At 38.3% G+C, this 8,408-nt stretch overlaps 1 long non-coding RNA gene across 1 annotated transcript; it reads right to left on the bottom strand.

Annotated features, from left to right (window-relative positions):
- Nucleotides 1–223: 223 nt before the first annotated feature.
- Nucleotides 224–8,074, bottom strand: LOC116791209. Its single transcript, XR_004358647.1, has 3 exons — nt 7,725–8,074; nt 1,871–1,939; nt 224–298 (listed from the first exon to the last, which is right to left on the bottom strand). It is a non-coding gene; the product is annotated as an uncharacterized LOC116791209 (long non-coding RNA).
- Nucleotides 8,075–8,408: the final 334 nt, after the last annotated feature.

The raw sequence follows: 8,408 nt of genomic DNA, 5'->3' as shown, positions 1-8,408 counted from the left end.
TCTGAAAATTCCCATCTGAAAGGAAGTTAGTTAAAGGTACTATTTAACAGTACAATGCAGATGCTTGTTTGTACTCTGCTGCTGACTCCAGCTGGAGCTCCCAGTACGACCTCCCCTGAGAGGCAGGAACATGAACTGAAAGCTGCTATTATTGGGCAGGACTGGCTGAAGCAAAGGGTCTCAACACCCAGATCTCATTAGAACACAGACATTCTGGACAGACCTGTCACTTCAAAATGTGTTTGCTTGGCTGCTTCCACTTTGATGGTTCTTTGAGAGGCTCCTTCTCCAGAGCCACCTAGAAACAGTGCAGAAATAAGGGCATTTTTAAAATGACAGGTCTAAGGAACCAGAGTGCTCTAAATTAAATGGTTATATTTTTAAAACTGAGTTTAGCAGCAAGGGGCTCTCTCATCCAGTTTCCTTCCATTGCACTCCCTCCACTCCAAAAGTCTAGGCCAACAATATGCAAGCAGGCAGCATTAATAAAAGTCTTCATGCTGCAGATGACATATGACAGAAGGGAAACTCAGATTCAAGCCATTGTTTTAGTACTTCAAGTTGGAGTAAAATTTTGAAGTACCACTTATTTCACGTACCTTAAATAACAGAAGCTCCATTTCCTTCCCTAGAGACTTTAAACACCCCAGACACTCTGTTACATCCAAAGTGGTATCCAGTTACCCAATCTGGCAATTCACGTGGATGTCTAAGTGTTTGTTTAAAATATCTAGAAATTATATGGCAAAGAATTAACTCATGAATTTTCTGGTACAACTTCATCAGCTTCAATCATGTTTCTTTAAGGTGATGAGGGAAAAAATAGGAACATGATCCAAAATTAAATGGAAGGAGTTTCCCAACGGACTTCAAGAGACCTTTGAACAAATCAAGGCAAAAAAAAAAGGCTTAAAAATTGACTAAAAAGTTTAATGTGATTCTTCTGTCCCCTTCTGCTGAATCAGTGCCTGAAGTGAAACGTGGACCCGGAATGAAAATATACAAATAAATATATCTCCCTCAGAAAATGTTTTTGATTATAACTGAAACACTTTGGAGGAATAGAACTGACCAGACAAAGGTTTCAGAAGAAAAGAGAAAAGCTCTAAGATGCACAGCCTTTCACAATCCTTAACATGGGAAACCATTAAAGTCACAAAGCAAGTGTAATTTTTTAAAATAAATCATATTACTGTTGTGCCTTCATCTGCACTGTCCCAAATTTTCCAAACCAAATGTCGTGTCTCCAGTTGTGTTCACACCTTGAAGGGGTGAGAGCTCAGAGTGCCCAGCCCAAATCCCAGGCTTTGCCTCATTGCAGGAGTGTGGACGTGGATGGTCCAAGTGGGAAATAAGGAGGGCTTTTAATATTGGGGGCTCTTGGACTTCAAACTTGGAGGGAATATGGGCCAACCAGCCAGAACACGAGTATCACACCACTGTGCTGGAGGAAATGACCCTTTTGAGATTCCAGCTTCATTCTAGCTCTATTTTGTACAATTTATTAGATGAAAACAGCTTTTGTATTGTATGGCTTAGCAACTTCAGTGACAGATTTAATTTCCAGTTATCTCTGCTACAACAGTAAATAAATCTCTCAAGTGACAGTGTTCCTGTATGCTTATATATTGTCCTAAAATGAAACATATTGCACCATAACTGTTTATTGGCCATTCAACTTTAATTGACCAATTTTTAAGCAGTTATCAGTTGGCTATTTTCTTCAGAGCAGATAACATTCCTGACAGTCAAACTCCTTTTCCTTCCCTGTTGTCAAGGGGTAAAATTATGTATTTGTGAAACTTTACAAAACATTTCCTCCATCATTTGAAACACGAAATTGATGCAAAAAAAAAAAAAAGAATAATACCCTGTGACTGGGCAGCCTATTTCCTCTCTGAATCACCAAGGAGTTTACAGCAAATTAAGAGTGGGTATCCTGAAAAGCAAGTGGGTTTTGCATTATTTTAATATAAAAAAAAATAAAATGAAAACCCAGGTGCCTTTTACAAACCTGCAGCATCATTTGGGAGTGCCTAAAATCCCAATACAAAAGGACTACTTATTAACATGACAACTGAGAAATAGAAACTGAGAATTAAACTCAACTTGATATTTTCAATTCAGCCTGATTTTTACTTTTCTTTATGGCTGCCAAAACATTTCTAAGAAGATATCTTTCATGGAATTCTGCAGTCCTACAAAATGTCACTTACTAGTTTAAATCTGTGTCACAAAGCAGGGAAAATGTACGCTTGATATTAAAAGAAAAAAAAAGTACCAGAAATAGATTTCATTTTGAATCCACTGCCAAAACCCATCTGCCAAACACTTGGCGTTTGGCCTGTCCCTGTTGAGGCTGACATGAGGATTTGTCCCTGGAGGAATTCAATCCTTTGCTTTGGGAGGCTGGCAAGGACTCGGCACAATTCCTGGTAGAGGTGGTAACATTTTGGAGACGAGCAGCAAGCTCCTGGATAATGCTCTGTGGAAATGGAGGAGGTGGCAAACAAATACTGTGTCAGCAGAGAGCCATCCTCACCAAAGCTATCAGCCAGCAGCTATTCAGTTAAATAGTGAGTACAGATCTCCTGAGACATGCATGCACATACCCATTCTCAGTGGTGCTCTCTGACATTAAGCAGCAAAGACTAATAATTTAAAGTTAAATACTCATTTTTCAGCCTTACCTAGACCCTGTTTGTTATGTTGTGCCTTATAATTTTAGGAACATGAAGCAACAGATGGTAACAAAAGCCATATTTTCTTTAATTGTGCCTGCTCCTGAAGAATGGCACTCTCTGTGCTCCATCCCACAACAGCAGGTTAAACAGATTGGATCTGTGAGCCCAGTGCCCAGGCACTGAAGCTGATGTATCAGCAAGACTTTCTGGATATTCTGGAGGTCAGTACTCTTCTTAGAAGGTTGACCACATCTTGGTCATGCCCAGTCACACTTTAGTGTTACTTGGAGCTTTCTTTCCTTTTCCCAGGTTCTCCTTCTCTCTCCCTTCTCCTGTGCTTCTTTCCTTTGCATCTCCTAATCCAAGGAGCATAAGGTCTTCCTAACCTACGCAATCACATCTGTTGTTGTTAATTAGAGGGCACTGAGCAGTCAAATATTCCAAAGTTCAAAGCATGAGAGAACAGAACGTTTGGCAGGGCTATTCCTCAGCTTGGGAACTCCTGTTTCTCCAGAAAGGACCTCTTTACTTACTCTTGCACAACCAATTGTATGTTCTTTATCCCTTGTTTCTAGACATTAAGAATAATTATGACACTGTTGTTGCAGTCAGCATCAAGTTCCCTTTGCTTCAAGAAGGTCTCAGTTCAGCCTGGTTTTTTTGTTTGGTTTTTTGTTTGCTTTTTCTGATAGAATTTGAAGCGCATGTCAAATGTTTTATTTTACTATCATAAAACTAAGAGGTTTATAATGCTGTTGTTTTACCCTATTTTGTTCATTTTCATGCATATCAAATGCAAAAGATTAGGACACATTTGAAAGATACAAATTTGAGAAGAAGGACACAGTCTGGATTCCACGAGTTGCTGTACATTGATTTCCTCTACACACAACCAATCCCAGCAAAGGTGACTGGACCTGCAGTACTCAGGCAGAACTACACACAAAACTCAGATTGAAGGAGCTCTGAGATCAGGGACAGACCTGGTTTGAATTGTGAGCTCACAGCAGAAACAGCTGAACACTTCTGCATCTGGAAACTGGTTGTAGTTATAAATGATATGACTCTGGGAAACTTTTGTTGTGGCTCTTTAATCTTTTAGTTTTCAACTGAAACTTGTTTCATTAAAGTGGGGGATGACTATTCAAGGGCTGCCTTTATAATTTTTGTTACCAGTTCAGACAGAGATCTGGTTTATGTGCTTGATTTCAGCAATGAAGGTTTATTGTATTTACTAAACCATATGTTTTTCTACAGCCTGCTTGGAATTTATGATGACATTGTTTTGGTTTAAGTTGACAACTACAGTATGTTTCAAGTTAGTTGATTTCCACTGAAAATTGTAGCCTCTAATGAAATGAAATTTTGAAAATTTTCAGGCAATTACATTTTTCAGCACTGGTGACAGAGTTCTGTTGCAAGGATTTGTTTGGGGATTTTGTTGTTTTTTTGTTTTGTTTTGTTGGGTCTTTTGTTTGGATGGGTTTATTTGGTTTTGTCAGGTTTTTTATTATTTTATTTTTTTCTCCACAAATAGATAAAATTCTTTGAAAGGTCTTATTATTACCTTTTTGGCAAATTCATTATTTTGCAAAGGATCTAGAAATCAAGAGTTCTGTATCTGCAAATGTCCATTCCATTAAGAGAAACAGCAAAAATACATATTGGGCCCATTTTATAGTACAATAGTTGTGTTGTAAAATATAACAGTGATTAAATATGCAATTGTGATCCTTCAAATTTTACATATTTCAACCAGAATAACAACAGCACGACAAATGCATGTTTCCCACTACAAAATCCTTTAGCATTTCCAGAGTGAATGGGAAAGTTGGTATTAAAAGCCACTGTACAAAGCCTATCCTATCTCATGTCTTTTTACTTTCAAGACTCTCATGTTTGTTAGTAACTAAATATATTATTTACTAAATAAAAGATATTCTCAAATGCTGATCTGTAATAATTTGTGTTAGTGGTCAAATGATACAAAGCAGTTACCAAATAAAGTTCTAGCTTAAACTCTTCATGGATAAAGTAAAGTTTAATATAAAACTAATTTTGGCTGAGGAGGTAAGAGGTAAATAAACAATCTCTGTGCTGAGAAGTCCAGTTCTTTTGTTTCTCTACAGTGATATAACTGATTAAGAAAAAAGGGGGACAGACCATCTCAAATATTCAAAAGTCATTCTCTAGAAAAGAAGCAGCAGACTAAATGTACATAGGCTAACACAATAAGTCCCAGTGGAAGAGTTTGTAAAGAAACAGCTCGAAAGGAGTGGTAAGTTTTAGAAAATGTATTTTCCAGGTTACCCTCTTCCTTACATTATGTTGTATCACTTCTATTAAGATTAAACAGTTTTGTGATTCAGAAAATTCTCAAACACTTCAAAAAAACTATTTGCAAGTTCTCAAAGCTTACCCTGAATTGCCCAGTGCAGTCACTATGACCAGTGCACCTGTGAACGTCCCAAAAAGGTCTGAACACTGTGAGCTTCCACACCTGAGCAAAAGCCAAATGGCAAAAGCCACTTCACCCCCTGGCAGTGGGGGGTGAGCTCATGTGAACAAGAGCTCCAGGAGACAAACCCCCTGAGCTGTAATCAGTGAAACAGTGCCCACACTCAGCCAGCTTCAAAGGATCAGATATTACACAAACACAAACTTTGCTTTTCACATAACCCCCTCCTAATGAGTGAAGGTCCCACATTAACACCCCCACAACAACCCCAAGTCCTGCTCCCCACCCTGGGTCTCTCCACTGCATCATCCCTGAGTTCCCAGCCATGCATTTTTGCCACACTACCTTGGAGTGTGAGAAACCAAAGGTTCTTTGGCCTATGACCAGAACCTGACATGACAGGATTCAGAAGACTTTTAAGAGCCACATAAAATGCTCTGAAAATCATTTTGGAAGATGAAGGCATACCAAGTCTGGTTATGATTATTTTCCCACTGTAATGTTATGTGTCCATGGCAGGTATGTTACATGGAGGAGGCACAGATAGAAAATTAATTTTCATTGCTTTTCCTATGGAAAACATATCTATCTCAGTATCCAGAAAAACACTGATAAAACGGTAAAACTGTGTTTTAAATAAATTCTTCAGCAGAAGTGTACTTAATATATTTTAGCTGATTACTTGTGCTGTTCATTTAAATGATGGGATATTATGAAATACACATGGATGTGCTGCACTGAGCCCACTCAATTCTTTACAAACATTTAAAACTTTATTAGCTGATAGAGTAGGAGAGATTTCTTTTGATTTTTCTTTCTGCTATTTTCATATGTTGAACATATGGTATATCTCTCTCAAGCCCAGCTGACACTGGAAATCAATAAAGCCTCCTTCCACTTATGCTGCAGCATCATTTGTGAATGGCTTTAACTGCACTTTTATTAATTCCAATGCTATGATCAGCTTCTCATCAATAAAGAACAAGTCATGAGATTCATAAATTCCACGTGTCATAATCTATTATTGGGCAGAGTTGTACAATATTTAATTTTCTTTCTCTCTTCCAGGGTTGTGTATGCTGTCACATTCTAAGAAACCAGTTCAGACAGTGAATTGGGACTTTTTTTTAAACTGGTTTTGACCTTTTGTTAGAATGATTTCAGTGCAGTGTGTCATATACAACAATTTATAATTATGCAATTCCCAGAAGTGTCAATTGGTTTAATGTACCAACAAGTTACCCAATTTAAAAGTGGATTTACTTTTCTAACTATGAAGTTACATCAGTATAAAAGTGAGTATGAGCTTAACAGCTTTCCAACTTCAGCAGGATGTCATTTTTACAAGGTGCCTCCTCTACGTTTACTCTCCCTCCCTTGAATTTTGATTTCCTAATCCAAGCTTCAGCAGAAAACATAGTTATCAGATAATTGTTTTATAATTATACAAAGTTACTTAAAGGTTAGAGATAAATAAAAATAGTACAACATTTCTCACAGGGGCTGTAAATACTCAGTTTGCATTTCAGTGCACGTGTTTGCAACCTGACCAGCACCCCTCACCTAATTCCTCTCTGCAACAACAACCTCGAGGAAGCTGAACGTGTTAGATTATTATATTTACTGCAACAAGACCATTCTTTCCCAAATAAATGTTTTATGTTGGTCAGGTCTGAAGATCTAGATTCACTTTATTATCTATATTTTCTCTTTATGTGTCTTTCACTCATCTTTGCAGCCATCAAACCCCAGCACATTGCCCTGCATCCCAGTCCCCCTGTGAACCTCCCTCTGCCTTCACTAAAATCTGATCCTGCCTCACTGCCTGCATTTACAGCCTTCACCTCAGGGGGAAAAATCTGTCCCTACACATAATTCTGATAAATGGAAAAAACCCTCATATAGCTCTTATTTCAGTGTATGGTTCAAACATCCTTTCCCCCTCACATGGAAGTTGAGATGGTGCCTGATGGCATTGCCAGGCAACACCCACAGCAGCCCCTGCCAGGGGTGTGACTGTGCCTTCCCTCCCCCCGCCCCAGGAGGGTCACTCAACACTGGCCCAAGTTTGCTTGGTCTGATTTTGGTTTGGCTACAGTTGGGAAGATTATGCAACTGTTTCACATTTTAGTCCTATTTTAAATTTTCAAGATCAAAGTCGAGTTCTAGGAACTGTTCAGTGATTCTACAGGTCTTGGGGAGGACTTCATGGTGATTCAGAACACTCATTAGGTTCCATCTCAGAACAAGATAATATGGCCAAGACTTTAATTGTCAATAAGATGCAATGTTACTTAAAAATATTACATTTTTTAGGCAACTTTCTGCTAGAACAATGTTGTATGCTATTAGTCAATTAATTAATGAAGTGAAATTTTATTTCACGTTTCATGTTTTACAATCTTCACCAATCCTCACACGTGCATTTAAAAAAATAAAACAAATTCACAACACTGTCACTTTGCACCAAAAACCTCTTGGGGAGTATAACAATGACTCGTATATATCCAGAACATGAAGGTGATTAAAATGTTAAATTCAGCCAACTGGTAAGCATTATTAAAGGAAGTCAGTCAACTCACATATTTTCATGCAATCCCTGAATGGAGAAATGGCTGGGACTCCTCGATAATTCCTCCTCTCAATTTTTAGAATTTCACTGCACTGGATCACAGAACTTAATCACTGAAAAAGAAAATTTCATATACACTGCTTTAAAACTTGAGGTTTCACTCCACTCCATTTCACTTTAAAGTAATATAGTTTGGTCTTCTAAGAACTGCCAGGTGTTTTGTACTTGGAAGTTTCATCTTCTGCTACTCCTGTAATCAGCAGTGCCAGGCACTTCATAGCAGCACTGACATTTTATACAAAGCAAAACATTCCTCTCCACACTCTTTTAGGGTACAGGGGGTTGACAACAACAATGCAGAAAAATCTCTTCCTCTTTGAATTTTTCTAAATAAAACTTTATGACCTACTACATCATCTTGGATATGAACTTATCTCTAGACCAACAGCAATAAATAAGAAATACGATTTCTCCAGATTTCCTAAAAATGGGAAAGTCCAAACCCCTCATTTTCTGCACAGCTGATAACAAAGGACAAATGCAGAAGCTGTAAGAGGAAGCCAACCCTTCCTGTCCAGCTTTGATGAGACTCTGCCACGTCCCTCAGCCTGGGACAGCTCCTGTCAGGAGATACTCCAGCAAATATTACACAAAACCAGCCTGTGCTTCAGCAAAGCATCACATCTGATGCTGG

Source organism: Chiroxiphia lanceolata, chromosome 9 (assembly GCF_009829145.1).
Source record: "Chiroxiphia lanceolata isolate bChiLan1 chromosome 9, bChiLan1.pri, whole genome shotgun sequence".
NCBI classification, from domain to species: Eukaryota; Metazoa; Chordata; class Aves; order Passeriformes; family Pipridae; genus Chiroxiphia; species Chiroxiphia lanceolata.
Note: the sequence above shows the minus strand (reverse complement) of the source record. Positions and strands in the feature narration are given on the sequence as shown.